This window comes from Belonocnema kinseyi, chromosome 7 (assembly GCF_010883055.1).
Source record: "Belonocnema kinseyi isolate 2016_QV_RU_SX_M_011 chromosome 7, B_treatae_v1, whole genome shotgun sequence".
In the NCBI taxonomy this organism is placed as follows: Eukaryota; Metazoa; Arthropoda; class Insecta; order Hymenoptera; family Cynipidae; genus Belonocnema; species Belonocnema kinseyi.
The window spans coordinates 80,911,905-80,931,624 of NC_046663.1; the positions used below are offsets into that span (position 1 = coordinate 80,911,905).

At 28.9% G+C, this 19,720-nt stretch overlaps 1 protein-coding gene and 1 long non-coding RNA gene across 7 annotated transcripts in view; both read left to right on the forward strand.

The window, feature by feature from the left end:
• Positions 1 to 19,720, forward strand: part of LOC117176019 (WD repeat-containing protein 47) — a 249,114-nt gene that overhangs the window by 177,628 nt on the left and 51,766 nt on the right. The window lies entirely within an intron of this gene.
• On the forward strand, positions 2,164 to 3,200 carry LOC117176020. Its single transcript, XR_004467566.1, has 3 exons — positions 2,164 to 2,301; positions 2,384 to 2,570; positions 3,110 to 3,200. It is a non-coding gene; the product is annotated as an uncharacterized LOC117176020 (long non-coding RNA).

The following is a 19,720-nucleotide window of genomic DNA, read 5'->3' on the forward strand; positions in this document are numbered from 1 at the left end:
TAAGTAAAAAATGTAACTATCTGCACTGAGAAAACTACATTGCACAAATTACAATATATATCGTAATTCCTGCGCTATATATCGTAATTATTGCATTATAATAGCGCAAAATCGTGATATCGTACATTGCAAGTTTTTACATTATATACTGCATAAATGTGCAATCTATAACGTAAGAAATGGGGATTTCCACCCGTCAGTTACATTTTGTGCTTTTGATAAATTGTATTAAGTTCTAATTCGTCTACAATAATGTGATTTATTTCTGAGGAAATATATCAGTAAGTACATATTTTTTTGTGTCTTCTGTCGTAGGTTCTACATGTTTTACTGAAATTTGCTACTTCAGCGCGACGCAGTCGACGAGTTCAGAATTATTTTCCTAACTTCAATGAAACTTTCGCCGAAATATGTTTAATCATTGACAGTTGTATGTCTTATATGCAGCAAATTTTTAATTTTCTCTGATTCTTTTAAATCTAGAGTCCCGATTTATAGCTCGAACTGACTCATAATCTTGCCTTTTTCCCATTGCTGCTAAGGACGCCGTAGCAGATGACAGCAACAAAATTTAACTTCATCTTTGTCTGTGATATTAGTGCATTATAATATCGTACAAAGCTGCGGGACCTGATTGTACGTTATCATATTGCGCTTTCTTGCAATATAGAGGTTTTGCGATATCATTGTGCGATACCTTTTTCTCCGTGTGGTAGAAAATTCATGTATTTGGTTGAGAATTCAACTATAATTTTGTGAAAAATCGTCTTTTTTATTTAAATTCGATTGGTTGAAATATTGTGTTGCCGGTTTAAAGTCAACTGTTTTAAACAAAATTCGATTTGTAGTTTGAATTCGTTGAAATTTTGTTCAAAACTCATCTCTCTTCTTTGATTTCAATTGGTTGATAATTTGTATTTGTTGTTTTTGAAAATAATTCATTAAACGAAAAAGTTAACTATTCTATTTTTGGTTGAATTTTTATATGTTGGAACAAAAACTTAAATATTTGTTTAAGAATGGAACTGCTAAATTGTTTGTTGTTGATAATATTGTCATTTAACCCGCAAGGTACGCACTGGGTTTAGCGTAACACAAGCGAATTTTCAAAGTAATGCCACTTTAGAAGAACTCAATGTGGGAAGGTCCGTATCGGGGGGAGGGGGGGGGGTATTGTTGGTGCGAACATTTGGAGCGTCGTTCGGCAGCTTCAGTCTGCGCTTGATCTGCAAATTATAAGTTTGGAGAAATTGGATTCGGGCATTGTATACCCAGTCTGTACGGAACGTGACAAAATCCGTTCTTTGTGAAAATTAAAAATGGTCTTTTTACAAGTATTGTATGGGATAAACTATACTGGTATATATAATTACATTATTTCAAATTTATTTTGGTAATATTATATGCAATATAATGATGCCCCGTGCGAAGATTGCCACAACGCGCCTGTGATTGCATGCTATTTCCCGTGAGTTGTGCTACTCTTCGTACTTTACTAGAAGAAATGGATATCATAGACGAATTTGTTGACAATAAAATGTCAAAATAGAAACACTGTAATTTGTGTCATAGTTCTCTTGACCATAAAACATTTTACAAGCGTGTATGGTTTGACAAGACCATGTTCAAGGAGCATGTAGCTAAGATATGCTTTGAGTGTGCAATTAATTTGTAATAGTATCTAGTTTATTGCATTTGATAAAAAAAGTTGAAGCATTTTCTGTTGTTTATTCATGAAATACTCATCAATACTATCTGTAACAAGTATTTTCCATTGCAAAATATGTCTTTTTATGACATTTACAATAAATTAATTGAATATCGTTTAGCGCTACACCAAAAAGCGCTTACTTTTCTAATTTGAAAACAAATATATTTCTTGCAGCGATTTGAAGAGCCAACGCAGCTATTTTAAAATACAACTTTTCAGCTTTCGAAACCTACTTATAATTTTTTAAATCTTTTTTTCCAAAAAATGGCAAGCTTTTGAAAAAAAAATGTTTCATGATATTGTTTTGAAAATTGTTTATATTTTCAAATATAACTTTGTTAAATAAAATAATTTCACAAGCCTAATAAAACTATTGTATTTAAGAGTAAATTTGTGATTGATTAAAAAAAATTTTTAATTGATGATTTACAGCCCAATATACAGTCGTAACAAAAAATGTATGTGGAGCACAACAAAAGGCGCAAGAGGACCATGGTTTTATTCCAAGAAAATTTCTTCTCTGAGTATGTCATAGATCACACAAACACACCCAGAATGACTAATAATACCAATTTGATTAGAATATGACAGTTGAGTACAAATTGCATTTACGTAAATCTGTATTTTATTGCGATTCAAATAACCGAGCATTACCTTACTCAATGTCCTTAGAAAATTCTAGAATGGTACAGGTTGCTTTCGTCTTTTATTCGCGTATCAATCAAGGTTGCTGCTTCAATGTATGCGGAAATGTTGGAAACACCCACCATCTGTTTTTCAACTGTATAGAATGTTTTGATCAGCCGTAGGTGGACAGGTTCAAAACAACGGTGTTGGCGAACCATTGAAAATCAATAATGTACGTCTATTATTCGAAGATGAATAAGTAGATTGATATAAAGTTGAGTTCGCCTCAAAACAAAATCGTTTGTATCAATTTTATTCTATAGACCAATTCCAATTCAAATCACGCAATATTTCAAGAAAATCCATTTTCTTATTTTTTTTTTAATTTTGTTGGAATCACTTTAGAGAGCAAGAGTTCATACATAAAAAAGAGAATCCCGAATACCTAAGCTCGTTCAAAGAATACTGTATTTTGAAAAAAAATCTGAAAATTCTTGAAAATTCATAGATAATTATCGAATTATTGTAATACATAAATCGGAAAAAATGTATCAAACTGTGCAATACGTTTTTATTCTATTTTCACCATAATGATACATCCAAATACCGAGTTGGCCTGATAGTGCTTTTTGGTATTCGACTTATGAACATTTCTCAAATACAATAATAACAAATCATAGGTGCCTGTTTATGAATATTTATTAAGACTCTTCTTAATCTTTATGGATATGAAATTTTATTCTAACAGCAAAATTTTTGTTTTTGTTTCAGGTGAGTCCAATTTTTATACTTTTTCTCAGTGAAGGATTCCATCGTTCATGTGAGTATAAAAATGCAGCGTGCATTATAAGAAAAATTTAAGATTGTATAGTTTAATAAGTTTTTTTAAAATATGTTTCTATATTATATCTTTATAACGTTTAGAAGTGGCTCTAGAACGTAAAATAATCATGAAGTTAAAATATAAATCAACTAATTATTCGTAAAATTGAAGAATAACTGATTTTATAATATAATTTCGAATATGTTCAGAATAAACAACTTAGAAATTTTAAAATGTAAAATTGAATAGTGAAAATAGTTCAACTCTTAACGAAATAGATGAATTTTCAATTAAAACTATGAATCTTTACCCAAGCAAATGAATTTTTCACAAAGTCAATTTTCAACAAAGTAGTCGAATTTTGAAGCAAAAAATAAAAAAACAGTTGAATTCCACCAAAGAGACGAATTTTCGAAAAAATAGTTGCATCCTCAACAAAAAAAAAGATTAATTTTTAACCAAACAATTGCAGGTTTAAACAAAAAAGATTAAAAATACGAAATATAATTTGAAAAAGATGAAATTTCTACCAAACCTGGTGAATTTCAAACAAAATATTTTAATATTTTCAACTGAAAAAGATTTTTCAATACAAAATATAATAGGTAAATTTTCACCTTCAACAACTATTTTTCATCCGAAAAAATGCTATTTTCAACTAAATTGCTAAATTACAGCCAAAAAGGTGATCTTTGAACTAAAATGATGAATCTGCCACCAAGAGAAAAAATGCTAACAAAATATTTGAATCCTAACTAAAAAAAAATATTTTAAAGCCAACAGTTACATTTTCAACAAAAAGCAAACTAATTTTCAATCGCACAGTTCAATTTTCAACCAAAGAGATAGCTTTTTACTAAAATTTTTAAATTCCCATCAGAAAAATGGTTTTTTAATAAATTAGTTCAACCTTGAACGAAGGCGTTGAAACCTCAACCAAATCATATTAATTTTCAACCTGATAGTTGCATTTTTAACCCAAGAAAATGTAATGTAATTTCTACCAAAAGAGATGAATTTTAAAGGACGTCTGAAAAATTCCAAAAAGAAAAATGTCCATCACTGGAAAATTCCCGAAAAAGAAAAAATTGAGAATGTGTTAAATAATGAACAAAAATAAAAAATAAAATACTTCTATTTCATCAACAATTTTTCTATTTTATTTATTATTTATTTATTTATTATTAAAACAATTATTTGATTGTTTAGCTTCCGAAATTTTATCGTTGGGAAATTTTGTTGTGTCGTCAGTTTTGCAGTGTCGGATATTTTATAACGTCGGCAATTTTACTATTCGGGATTTTTCAGTCGCTTGGCTAATTTATACTGAACGTTATAATTTTAATTTTTTCATCATAAGAATTTTCGGTTCGTAAGTGACAATGTTGAATTTTGATGTAAAAGTAACAATTGAAAAGATATTAATTCCAAATGACTTTGAATAAAGATATTTAAACACATGGTTAATTTAAAAAAAATGTATCATTGAACTTGGCATGTTTCTAACCTAAAATCGTACAATCTTAAACTTTTGGAAATTTATTGATTGATTCTTCAATTTATAGTAATGAAAATTGTAGCGTGGGTTTGTATTTTTTAACCTGACAACCTTGAACTCTTTAAGGTATAAAAGTATAATTTTAAATCTTGCATTTTAACGGCATTTAATTTAAAAAAAATGTATTTGGGATGTCTTAAAAACTTCCATTTTATGTATTTAAATTAATGAGCGTTTGAATAAAAAATGTCTGAATTACAATGTTTTATAGTTACTATTACTTGAAATGAAAACATTTCAGCTCTAAGAGTTCGATTTTTTTTATTTCAATGACCGTGAAATATTTTTTCCAACTATCGTCGTTCTCGAAAAGTTGAAATCGTGAATCAACAAAAACGAAAAGATTTTTTTTCTCTGAAACGCTTTGTACGATTTTGCTTTCTTGGCTTAAAAAAAGAATGGAGAGAATCTCCAAAACACGTACAAAAAAGAAACTGTATTTGCAAGGACTTGTGGGTTGAAGTCTGAACTGGGTTGAATAGTTGAACTTATCGAGACAAATCGTAATTGTGTTTGAATGTCAAACAACTGGCACCTTCAGACGGTAAGGTAGAAAGTTGCTCAGAGTATCTAGATATACTGAAGAGAAAGTAAATCTTGTCAAATGTGGTAGGTTTCTTTGTATTTCACTTAGTAATATTTTTATTTATTTTTTTTTTATATTTGATAAATTTGTATAATTATTGAAAAAGATTGTTTCTGAACAGTAAATTAAATAATAAAATCTTTTCTCAGAATAAAAAATAGATTTCTTAATCTTATCATTATTGAGGTATATTAAATCTTAAAGCATTTTTATTTTCTGTGGAAACATTGTTTTAAAATTTCTTTGCGAAGATGGTAATGTTGGTAAGCAAGAAAATTGCATTCTGTCGGTCAAATGGAATCTTTCTCTTACGTGTATCGATACAGAGACTAGAAATCGGTTGTACCGAGTGTAGATACGCAAGACTGCCTATGATATTGACTGGGAACTTCTAATATTTATCGTGTTTCTACCAGTTCCCACATTTTCTAATTTAGTTTCTATACCAAATTCTATCTTCATGTTTTTGTTTATTTATAAATATGCAAAATCAGACAAAATTGTTTGCATTATTATAAATAAACAGTCTAATTACTTTAAATGTCAATGAGTATTATATGAAATTATAGTGCTATTTCCAACGAATCAATTTGAAATTCTTAAAAATTGCTAGGATTCTCATTTGAAAATGTGCAATTTTAAGCTAGTCAATTTTGTAATTTTGAAAGTTTTGAAAAGGCTCGTCATAACCTTCGTAACGTTATTTTTGAACTCTTTAATTACATATTTTTTATTTAGAATATTATTACTTTTCCAGAGTTTGAATTAAAATTATGTTAATTGCAATTCTTTATTTCTGATATCTAAATTGTTTTATAGTCATTAGTCACTTTTTTTATTAGAAATTAGTAGGATTTGAAAGATTTGAAGAGATTTGAAATTATTTTTAAAAGTTCACCCTGAATTATTATTTTTAACTCTTTGGAATTCTTTTGAATTTTTTTTAATTTACTCAATTCTACTTAATTCAATGGATTTTTAAAAGGCTGCGTCTAGTCTTCATCAGAAATTAAAGGAGTTAAAAAAGGGATGGACTAGTCGACGAGATAGTTCGTTTCTAAAATTTTTTAAAGTTTTAATTCATCGATCCTGAAGTCTTTTAACCTTACCTTGAATTTTGAGATATTTCATCAAATTCTTAAATTTTCTTGAGTTTTCTATGCTCATTTCAAAGTTACTGATTTCAATGAAGTTTTTTTCATATTTTCAAATTGTTTTAAATTCATTTGAATTTTTTTTATATTCATCTTTAATTTTTATACTTTTCATCGAATTCTTCTCGTTTAGCTTAAATTCTTCTAAATTCATTCCAATCTTACGGAAAATCAATGGAATTTTTTACTATTAAAATTTTTCTAATTCATTTGAATTATTTTGAATTTAACTTAAAGATTTTTTAAGTCTTATGCATTTATCCTGAATTTGTTAACCTTTTAGCACGAAAAAATTACCCTATGAGTGTGGCAAAAAGTACCATAGGGTCCCTATATTTTATCTCATAGGCATTGTGAGGCCTGATTAAATGATAAAGATTGATATAGTTGTCAGATAAAACTCGAATCTCGTAAATTAAGATTTACTATAGGTAATCAAATATGAGACTTCTAGATGGGCTCAATGTGGGCAGTCTTCATGCGATGAGGAAACGAAGCGAATCTAATGTTTCTACACTTTCTTATAAATTCTTAGTCAAGGTATAAACTTAGGATTTTACCGTGAAATGGGAGTTTTACAGAAGTTACTATTCTTATATTATTTCACTAGTCGGTCAATAATTCATATTTTATTGCATTTATTTGAAGAAAGAAATATTTCAGCATGAATAATAAGTTTGGTGAAAGTAGATGAGTAAATTGAATTATGCTCGAATAAAATGAATAAATATCTGTATATTATAAAGTCATAAAGAATTCTAAAAAAATATTAAAACTGATGATGGCAATAAAAATGGAAAATGCTTCAAAACTATTTTAAAATTTTAAATAAACATTATTGTTTCCGTTCTGATAGAAATGAAAAGTTTCTTTTCCAAAATTTGCATTATTATGATTGATGTCGAGGTTACTTTCCAATTTCTTGGCTGTATCGATGCATACGAAAATTACAACTAATAAGGTCCTGTTATTCTGTTCAAATACCTTGACTATTCTCTTTATTTATGGCTAACTTCATACGTGCCTGACCATTAGGAACTTTAAGTAACTGTCAAAAATAATCAATTTTTAATTGACATTTCTTATTTTGCTTATAAAAGATTCTACGTTTAAAAGGTTACAAGAATAAAATTTTGGCCTTGGAATATTAATCCTTTCAGGGAAAATGTAAAAGTTGTAACGGAAAAGTTAGGGAATTTTTAAATTTTAGTTTTGTGGCCACCCTGATATAAAATTCTTGTTAGTAATTTATTTGCCTTGTATTTATATTTTTATTGATTTTTTAAGCTGCTTGTGTCTGGCGATTATATTTTTATTATTTGGTTTCAAATTCAACAAAGTTTTATATGTCATCTTTTTTGGTTAAAGTGCAACTGTTAGTTTGTAAATGATTCTTTTTTGGTTCAGGATTCAACTACTGTTTCTTGAAAACTTATCTTCTTTAGTTGAAAATTCAATTACTTGGTTATAGTTTAAACCACTTTGATAGGCAAATACTTCTTTTAAGATTCAACATTTTAGTTGACAATTAGTCACTGTGATTAAAATTCGTTTTTATTTGATTAAGAATTAATTTTTGAACCTTGAACATCACTATTCCATTTTTGGTTGAAGATTTATTAATCTCTTGATTGCAAATTCATCTACTTCGATAAAAGTTAAAAGACCTTGTTAAAAAGTTATTTTTTTATTAAAGGTTCATCTGTTCGGTTGAAAAATAAACTATTGTGTTGAAAATTTTTTTTAATTGTTCAAATTATGTTTTTACTTTCCCATTTTTTACTGAAAATGTATCTGTTTTAGTTGAAAATTCGTATTTTTTTGTATAAAACTAATCTTTTTGGTTATAATTGATTTTATTTACATTAAAAAACCAACTGTTTGGTTGAAAATTAAGTTTCTTGCTGAAAGTTCATATTTTGCAGTTAAAAATTCAACTGTTTTATAGAAAAGTCGTCTTTTGGCTTGAAATTTCAACAATTTGGATGCATTTTTTTCTTATTCTTGACTGAAGAATCTTTATTTGTTGAAAACTCGCCTTCTTGTGTGGAAAAATCAAGTTTTTGTTTTAGCGATGAACTTCTATTTTAAAAATTTAATTATTTCGTTGTAAATTTATTTTCTTTTTGGTTAAAATAGCAACTGTTGTATTTTTTTGTGATTTTAACTTTTGTTGAAAATTCTTCTTCTTTATTGAACATTCGCCTATTTGGACAAAAAACTGCTCCTTTTGAATTGAAAATTCATCTTTTATGGTTGAAATTTTAACTATCCTTTGAAAGATTTTACCATTTTGTGGGAAATTAATTAATTTTGTTGCTGTAAACTAATCTATTTGGTTGAAAATTCGTCTTTTTGGATTGAAAATTCATCGTCAATGATAGAAACGTAATATTTTTGTTGAAATAAATAAATAAATTAAAAATTAAAAATTGTTTTATTCCGTTTATAAAAGATTCTACTTTAGAAATTTTACAAGATTAAAATTCTGGCCCTTGAATTTTAATCGTCAGGGAAAATGGAAAATTGGTCAGGAAAAAATCAGTAAAAAGTGAAAGAATTTTGCCATTGAGGTTTTGCGGCCAACTTCCTGATTATTAAAATATCCTATAAGAAAAAAATGTGTAAAGAATCTCTTGCACATAATATCCAAATTACATTATTTCAACGAATTTCGACACTTTATGATGCCTGGTTTCCTTCATTTCCTCCTCTCGCTTGTTTCGGATTATATTTTCTAAGTTAAGTTTGTACACTCGCTTATCTTTTCTTATAGAATGAAGTACATAACTTTCTGTATTGCACATGAGATTTCATGTTATTATATAATTATGGATTATATTTTTATAATTGAAATTTTATTAAAGTCATGCAGTTCTTTTTTTCTTTGTTATTAAGGCTTATTAATTTTTTCTGATTCTAAAATTGTTCAGTGTTATTATAATACATTCAAAATAAATCAAATTACACTTATTATAATAATACTGCGGTTAAAGTACTTGGGCAATAAAAAAATACTTTTACGTGCATCCATGATTGATTTCCAATCGGATAATGGCGATTATACTTATAAAAAACTTCCAACTTCTTACATACTGACATCCTGATTTAGATCGACCGTTAAGTTACTAAGCACAAAATTTGCAAGAGGACAAAATAGAGTAACCTGATTTCTCGACCTGTAATTTTTGCAGTCGAGTTAAATTCATATCCTGTAATGCACATATTTTGAAGCCGGTCCTTCGGGTATCAGAAAGTCGGTTAATGGTTGTATTCAATTTCAACCCGAAAAACCCTAGTATCACTCACATTCTCAGATGATCTTAATATAAACACAAACTTATGTTCTTTATAAAAGCGGCGAAAAATATTTTGAAACTGGCTTGAAATTCATTAATTTTAAAGTGGTCCTTGTTAACTCTTGTAACTTTCATTTCTTTATTTTTAAATAAACAAACAGTTAGGAGTGGTTTTGCAATTTAAAATTTAAATCGCTAACATTCAATAATTTTGATTCAAAGACATTCTAAATATCATAATTTAATATTGAATCTGCAAATAATTAGACAATTTCAAATTTGAATATAAATCTAAATTCTTCAAATTAGAACAATTTGAAGTTGCAGAGCTGAATTTTTAAATTCGAAGATTTGCTTTTATTTATTTCACACCGAAAAAATTTTCTGCTAAACTTACCACCGGATTTTTAGTTCAAATAGGAACAGCGTAACTTTGCTGTGAAGATTACCGAATTTTCTGCAAAGTTTACAGAATTTTCTGTAGTCTGATAAATTTACGGGTGTTTTCTCTAACATTTACTGTATTATTCTGTCTATTGACATCTTCAAAATGTAAACTCCGATAAAAAAAACTCTGAAAATGTTACAGAAAGTAACCGCAAATTCGTATAATTACTGAAACTCTGTAAACTTATCAGGAAATGCAGTAAGCTTTACAGAAAAGCTATGCAACATAGCCAAGGCGTTTTTGTAAGTAATTTAGTAATTTTGTTTAACTGCAATAAATATGTTCTTTGGATGGCAAATCTACAAATGTTTTCCATTTTTTCCTATCGCCAGCAGTTCACTAGATACTTGTAGAAAATCACAGTTTTAATCTTTTTACGGAAAATTTTAAATTCCTGTAGTTCTTAAAACTGACAGATTCTGAATTTTGAATGAGCAAATTATTTATTACAAAATTACAAGTTCTATCGTTCGTAACATTTTAATCTTTAGCAGATACAATTATGAACACCTGAAATACAAAATTATTCAATTATTAACGCTCGGATTTTGTTTGTTTATTCTGAAACATTTAAAATTAATAATGTTTCAATTTGAATGTTTAGTTTTCTGAATTTTTTGAAGTTTTAAAACTAATTAGGGCATAAATAAAATTTGATGGGACTTCCATGGATTTCTTGGATTTCTAAGGCTTTAGGAACTTTCAAGTGTTTTAACATTTTTAAGAGATTCATTCATAGGATTTCAAAAGAAATTATAAGATTTCAAGGTTGAAAATATTTCACGTGATTTTATGGAAGATGTATATTAGGGTGAAGTGAAAATGCTCAAATTAGTTTAATCGTTTGAGCTGAGGAATCAAACTTTGTGGATTTGCATCCGAGAAACGTAAAAAAAAAAGTTTAAATCGGTTGGTGTCCTGTGTTTCCTTTTTTAATTAAGAAATTCAAACAATATCCGTATTACTTCGAAAATTACGGCGAATCGTTCATATCTGCAGTTTTTTAGTGATTCATAATAAAAAATTATACATTCATAAAATAAATTTTTTTGCTTAAGAGCATGTGATACTTCATCGTGTGGTCAATCGGCTACAGTTCCCCCGGCATGTTTTCCACAAAAATGAAAATTTTTAAAAACTGAATTCGGAGATGCTATAAAATATCATAACGGACGTCCCCGGACTCTTTTTGAGGAATAATAACAAAACAATTATTGTGCTAAATAAAACTGTTATGTATGTGCATTATTTTGACGTCGATTTTCATTTCTGCCTTTCCGATAATTTGGTAATTATTTATGAAAGAATCTTTTTTGATTGCCTGCAAACAAGGTTAGTTCCGGGAGATTATAGTTACTATGTTTATTTGTAAGTCCAAAGCTTGCGGCCAAAAATATTGTGTAGTTTGGAAGTAACGCTCGGTAGAATTATACCGCACATAACCTCAAAATATACGCACGTTGTTAGCAATATCAAAATTTTTTGAAAAAAAGTGTGTGGGGACGTCCGTTAGTATGTTCGCTATCATTTCCCAGATTTTCTAGACAAAATATTTCTTATTCTAGGAAAAAAGCCGACGGAATCTAACACTGAAAAAATCGATACTAATTCAAGCGCGATGCAAATTAAGCACATTTTGCTAAATTAAAACTTGTTTGATTAACCTACAAAAAAAGTGTGTGGGGACGTCCGTTAACATGTTCGCTATCATTTCCCAAATTTTTAAGACAAAATATTTATTATTCTAGAAAAAAGCCGAGGGAACCTAAAACTGGTAAAATCCACAATTTTCTAAGTATCACATGTCCTTAATTTAACATATTTGGAAAATGGTAAATTTCACCTTTATTGAGCGATCTTGACGACTTGCTAAGACTTGGCTTTCCATAATTTTTTATTTCTGAAGGTTTAGTCTTAGCAAGCCGTCAAAATCGAGCAATAAAATTAAAACTGTCGATATTTCAACGACTTTACGCGCAACGAATTTTTATTAAGAAAAATTATATCATCTTTCTTTCCTTCAAGCTCAAGGGATCTGAGGTTTGATCGATTCAAATTTTTCAAAAACATATGAAAAAAACATGATTCTTAGCCATTGTCAACGATTTTAAATTAAGAAAAAATGTTTTTTACATTTATTATTTTTGTATTGTCGTTCACTTACAAATTTTGATCACTAGCAATAGGGTTTTTTCAACTTTTAAATTAAAAAAGTAAACAGAAGATTTTCACCTATTTCGAAATTGTTTTTTTTTCGGATATCAACCTACACATTTTTTCTGTGGATTCAAAGGATTCGACTAATTTGATCATTTAACTCCGTCATAATGTATATTGTATACTAGGTTTCAAAAATAATTAATCTTTTTGCATTTTAGATATCACTGACGCTTAAGGAATGTCTTGTAGACATTAATTGTGTAGGAGAAGTCTTAACTACGAACATAAGACCGCCTGCTCGTAAGCCTCTTTTAAAAGTTTTCGTTTTTCTTTTTTAGTCTGTGATGTACAGGATGCGTGACAGGTTTTCGCGATAGAAAATTCTACGGTTAACGGTCGATCTCAGGAGAGTGGTTGAGATTGGCTCCGAGTATGAACTGGAAATTTTAAAATGCGAAATTACGACAAGTGATTCAGGGATTGGTTGACTTGACTTTCCTTCATCCGGATTAATAACAACCGGATCAGACCGATTTGCGTTTTCTTGTCACTCTAAACTGCAAGACTTTCTTCGAAACGCATCGTTTGATATGAATCTGCGGCTACAGGCATCGAATACAGTTTAAAACAAATACCATCTCATCTCGATTATATGCTCTATGACCCATTTCGGACATTTCTAAGATCCATTCCTAATTCGTATGTCCTGGGGAGTTCATCGAGCTGGAATTAGAGAAAATTATATATGATAAACATTGTGTGGCTTTTGATTGTAAATGTCTTTTGCTTTTCGTACATTAACCTGAATTCCACTGTATTATTTTCTTGATTTTTACATTCTCATCCTTTATGATTGAGAAAGTATTAGAATTGTCCGAAATTTGATACCACTGTTTTTCAACGGATCTCCACGTTTCGAGACCCCCTGAATCCGAAAATCAAGTTTTTACGATGGCGTCTGTCGGTCTGTCCGTCCTTCCGTAAACACGATAACTCTCGAAAAAATGAACGAATCAAATCCATGTTTAGCACATTTGTTAGGCCCTAAAATAAAGGACCAGTTCGTTAACCAGCCATTTTTGATAAAAATTCAAAATTGCGCGCATTTTGAAAATTTTTGAGACCTCTTTTTTTTGAATTTGAAAATTCCATGTACGGATATTTATAGTATTAAAAAGCACAAACAATTTATCCTCATGACTTTTTTTGATAAAAAGAAAATTCTCAGAGTTATAGCATTTTCAAACATTTTTAAATCAACCGAAAATTAAAATTTTAAGCTAAAAAACGCACGATATGAAAAAAAGTCAGGAGAAGAAAAAAATTGTTTTTTGAAAGCCGTACAAGATTATCATAACAAATTTTTGGATTTTCTTGGAAAATTGAAAATTCAAATTTTGAATGCACAAAAGATAATGAAAAATGAAAAATTCTATTTTGTATTCAAACTATGTAGCATACAAAAAAAGATGAATTAACCAAAATTGTTATCCCAAAAAAGATCTACAATATCCTTAAGAATGATTTCTTGATAGGACGTGTACCTTTTGTTTTATTCGTGAAAAACAACATTGAAAATAAAAAAAAATAAAATAAAAAAATTTGTGGAAAAGCGACAAAAGTTACGAGAAAAAAAAGATTCAACAAAACCTGTTTACAAATGTCTGTCGGAAATCGAGCGCGCAGCGCAAGTGTCACGATCAGAATGTGTACGTCAAAGCCTACGGAGCTTTCAGAAATTTAATCTTTGACCATACTTAATTAAGTAGACAATTCAGAATATCAAGACGCATAAAAATACTGCTATCTAAAAAAGATCTTTTTGATAAAGTTTTATTCAAGCATTACAAATGCAAAGAATAAATATCGGAACGCGAAGCGCGAGATTCAACCGTCGCGCGCCTTACGGGAAGCGGGCAAATTGTTTATTTGATTTTCAATTGAACATTTTGCAAATGACTGATGCTAAAGAAAGAAAAGGGGATAAGTGCATGGTGCATTATTTCTCAAGTGCACGTAAGTCAAACTTCGGTTGTCCGTCCGTGAAGACGATTATGGGACCAACTATTAGGTCTATCGATTTCATTTTTTGAATGGAGGTATGTTTCTCGCGTTTAATTCGAGGAAAAATACTGCGAATCCTGAGAATAATATTTATAGCGTTGCCGTCTGCCTACATTAAAATTTAGGCATTTTAACTCAAAATAACCTTGTTGGCAGGCTTGGAGAAAAAAGTGCTAGGTCTATCGACCTCATATTTTGTATGAAAATTTCTTTAATGCGATGAAAAATAGTGAGAATCGTGAGAAAAATACTTACTGAGACTATGCTATTCAAAAACATAACAATTTAGCCCTTTTTATTTAAAGTGACCCTGGTCCACTCTAAGCATGGAAACTATTAGATCTACCGACTTTTTCCAATGAAGATGGTTTGTGTGTTAAACGTGAGACAAAATACTAAGGATCCTGATTATAATACTCATCATAGTGTTGCTATCGACATACATAAAAATGTAAACCTTTTGACTTAAATTGACCCTGTTAAAACTCCTAGAGCAAAAAGTAGGGTCTATTGACCTCATCCTTTGGGTGCAGTTGTCTTTCATGTACCTAATGGGGTGGAAAATGTAAACAAAAACCTGAGAAAATATTCATCGAGATTTTGCTATGCAAAAAATGAATTATCAGCCCATTTAAATAAAAAATTCTCAAAATTGACTTAAATTCGGCTGAAACCAGAATAATGGGTCGAACATTTTCTGGGAAAGCGAAACATTTTTTTATGAATTTCTAGGTTCTATATTGAAAAAAAAATGTTAACAATTTTTATAACCACTTTTTACGAAGAGTTTGGAATTGGTCACTTCCCGTACCTAATAAATGCATCGAAAAGCAAACATTTCGTGTATTTGTTACAAATATAATAATCCAAATGACAAAAAAATGCCTCATGAACTATTATCCAACAATGAAAAAAATGTTTCAGCTGAATTTCGTCTTCCAGGAAAATGTAGCTATTTCTAGGTGGAAAATTGAGCTAAAACAGTTAGAAATTTAAGTAACACAACTATATTTTCTTGGAAGACGAAATCCAGCTAAGCGTTTAGTTGTGACAGCTACATCATTTTTTTCAGTGAATCACAGCCCTACTTCGACTTGATTGAGCAACTTTGACTTTTTTACTGGGTACACTTAAGAAATAATGCCACTTTTTTCTTAAATTTCTAGTTCCATAATGCAGCTATTTTTTCACTGCCAACAAACATATTTTCAATGTTTTTCGTTGATTGGTTGAAATTTACGCCACTTTCAAAATCAAAAATTTCAAAACATTTAAAGATTTTAAAGATTTCACAGATACAAGGATTTAAAAAGGATTTGAACTGATTTCAGGAGTTTTATTGTGTTTTAAAACCTCTAAAGTATTTTAGAAGATTCAAAAAATTTCAATAAATTGTTATGATATTCACAAAATTTGATGGTATTTGAAGGAATCTTATAATATTTGAGGAATTCATACCCAGGCGGAATAAAGTGTGAAGTATTATGCATAATATTCATTTGTTTTGTACATTTTTTGCATAAAACAAATGAATATTATATATAATACTTCACACTAAATATAAACTATACATAATGTTTCCACCTGGGTAGGTATTCAAAAGAAATTGCAAGATTCTATAAGATTATCAAGGCATCTCAAAAGATTTCAGTTTAAAAAAAAGATTTAAGTGAATTTCGTGCGATTTCATGGCTATTTTATAACCAAGCCCTCTACGTAATATTTAAAAAATTACATGACTCTATTTTCCTTCTATTTTTTGAAATTGATGCTAGTTTTAACACTATTTTGAATTTCCTGAAACAGTTCGAGGGTTGCAATTCGTTTCTGCGACTTTTCTAGGCAATTTTAAAGTTACTTTTAAAATTGTTATTTATAATCGTTTCTCTACCGACATAAATTATGATGTTGAAATCTGTGTAAAAAAATTGTATGCCGTGGCTACCAAGATCTTTCAATTGCCGGTTGATTACTTTGACCGCCAAGCTATACGCAAACGCTGTGGTTAGACTAATTAGCCAACAATTGAGTGACCTGGGTTCGAGTCCTAGCACAACAACGGCGTAATTTTTTTTCACAGCTTTCAACATCATAATTTATGGCGGTACATAACCGATTAAAAATAACAATTGTGAAAGTAATTTGAAAATTGTTTACAATTATCTGAAACAGTTTCAGAAAAAAATAGAGTGCATTAAGCAGAGATAAAATTAGATGAAAATGGACAGAAGATAGAATTTCTCTTGTAAAAATCGTGTACAAAATTAAGATCATTGTTGCTTATATCTATTTAAAAATTTTACTTAGTCTTTCGTTTGAAATTTTTTCTTTAACTGATATTTCACTAAACCACAATCAAAGATTGGTTTTATGGTATCCCTAAAAAAAGCGTAAAATGAATCAGTAAACAAATACTATTTTAGGTTTTCTTTTTAAACATAACGTTGTTCAGTATTATAAAAAATTATCGATGTTGAAAGTTTCTTTAAGATTTTTGAAAGATTCTTGAAATGTGTAATTCTGTCTGACTAATTAAAATAAAATATGTCAAGTGAAAGTCATTAATTTCATACGCATATTGGGTGGAAAGTGGGATGAATAGACATCGCGGAGTCCCTTGGTCCCATCTTGTGTTCTTATTATTTTTAGTAGGTGATGCTAATCATCCATTCCCATGTAAATTACTTACTTCTGCCTGTGCTCGACTTTATTCAGTGAAACTTTTTGATAAGGCTGACCTTAAATGGCTCTCATGGGCTGTAAACCAGATCGTCAACTGAAAACGAACTCGATATAACATTGCGGATAATGTGTTTTATGCAAGTAGTTGTTAGTTAATAAGATGCTAATGTAACTGGCGATAAATAACGTAACACTATCCATCTTGCTATATTATAATTTTCTATATGTATTGAGGAAAATAGAAAAATAGATATTACCGCTAGTAACAAATAATTGTAATAAAATATATTTAATGCATTTTGTTTACAAATGGGAACAGTCGACAAGAGAGATCACACTATAGTGGGTAATGGACGTACAGTACATATATAATCAATAATTTAAAATACTAATGTATGCAAAATAAATAATTTAAAAAATAATCAAGACACTATACGTCATCATAAATTTGATTTAATTATTTGAGGTATATTTCCGCTTTAAATTAATAATTATTCATTGTCGGTTCATTATATATTGTACGGTAGTCTCCTCTAAATGATTGGTTTTTATGTAACAGTTGACGAAATTATTTATTTCGACTTTTCGAAATTATGTTTAATTTGATTCAGGAACTTCCAAAAGTGTTTTAGGAAGTTTTTTTCACTGAAAAAAATGGTTTAACTGTCCCAGCTAAAATCTTATCTGGATTTCGTCTTTTAAGATAATATAGCTGTCTTACCTAATTTTCGACCTGTTTTACCTAAATGTCTAGATGTTTCAGCTAAATTTCTCCACCTAGATATTTTCTCGATAAATTAGCTAGATAATTTCTAGATCGTAATATTTAGCTGAAACAGCTAGATATTTAGGTAAGACAGCTAGAAATTCAGGTAAACAGCTATATTTTCTTAGAAAATGAAATCCAGCTAAACCATTTTTTGTCTGTGTTACATTTAAATAAGATGTGCATTTATTTATGTAGGGGTCAAGTTTTTAATTTAACTGTTCACGTAGTCTTCTAGTGAAAGCCAATCGAATCCTTTTGATTTTCCTTCGGATCAATAAGAATAAGGAAAAGATGGGAAAAAGAAAGAGAGAGAAAAAACGAATTGCCGCTAATTATTAACGGAGCGTATCGGAGAAAGTCATGATAGAAAAGCAACTAAATATGATGTGCACTGCGTACACGTTGATCGGAGGCTGCCCTACACGGAACAAAAATGCATTAATCTTTCCTGAATTATTTATATAGTCGGGGATAAGAGCGAATCTTGAACAAATGTCATAGATATTGTATAAATTTAAGGATGTAATGTAAAACAAACTTCCTATTGAACTCCGATTTAAAAATTTTAATAAAATATAAGAAGAAATTCATGAAAAAACGTTGAAAACTTTCGTAGAAATCACATTTGAGGTATTGAGAGTTTGTGATCACATAATTATAAGGTTTAGATACCTCAATTCTTTTAAATGTATAGCAAAAGTCTCGAAAAAATTACGAAAAATCTCATAAAAATTCGATTCGAGGTATCGAGTGTTTGTGAAGTACTTCAATATAAGATAGATAGAACTCAGTTATAAAGTGTAGCTGCAAGTTCCTACTGTGTGAAGGTAGCGATATTCCCCGTGTCCCTCGACCCCAGCCAAAGCGTTTGTTTAATGTTTAACATACTCCTCAATTTCCGTTTACGCTCTACAAGTTTTTAATGATTCCAAATTAATTTAAATGATTGAAAAAAATGTCAAGAAATTTCAAAAGAGTTTATGTATTATTTTGTAATTACAAAATATTTTCAAGTGTTTAAAAGTATTTAATGTATTTCAAAATAGTTTAATGCGATTTAAACATTCTATTTAATTAAAAAAGAAAAAAACTTATAAATGAATTTAAAAATATTTCAAGTAATTTTAAGGAAGTTTAAAAGATTTTGAAAGCATTCCAAAAAGCACAACAATTTTCAAGAGATTTTAGGGACTTTAAAATACTTTTTATGAGTCCAAGAGATTTCTAGTGATTTTAAAGGATTTTGTGCTATTTTAATGGATTTAATATGGTTTATAAAGTGAGCAAAGGAATTTAAAATCTTAGCAAGCATTTTAAATGATTTAAAAAAATCAAAAGAGTTTAAGGATTTTCATGTAATTTAAAAATAGTTTAAGGATTTAAACAGACTTTCAGGAATTTTAAAGGATTTAACCGGAGTTATTTGATTTAAAAAATGTTTAAATTTATAAACGAATTTTAAAAGATTTCAAAATATTTAAAAGAGTTCAAGATATTTTTAATGAATTTAAGAGATTTTAACTTATTTTGAAGAATTTTTGAGGAATTTCGGTAGAATTTAAATGATTTTTAAGGTTTTAAAGTAATTTTAAAATATAAATAATGTTCTTGAATTCTTTAAAGTCTGTTAAATATTTTGAAATCTTCTGAAATTTGTAGAAATCCTTTGAATTTGGTTTAAATCTTTTTTAATCACATAAAATATTCAATAATAATATGTAATATTTCTAAAATCTAAAATCTTACCAGGTGTATACATATGAAACCGGTATTTTTTCAAGAAAAAAACACATTTATTTCAAGAGAATGATAACAAATATTTTATTCAAAGTATGCGCC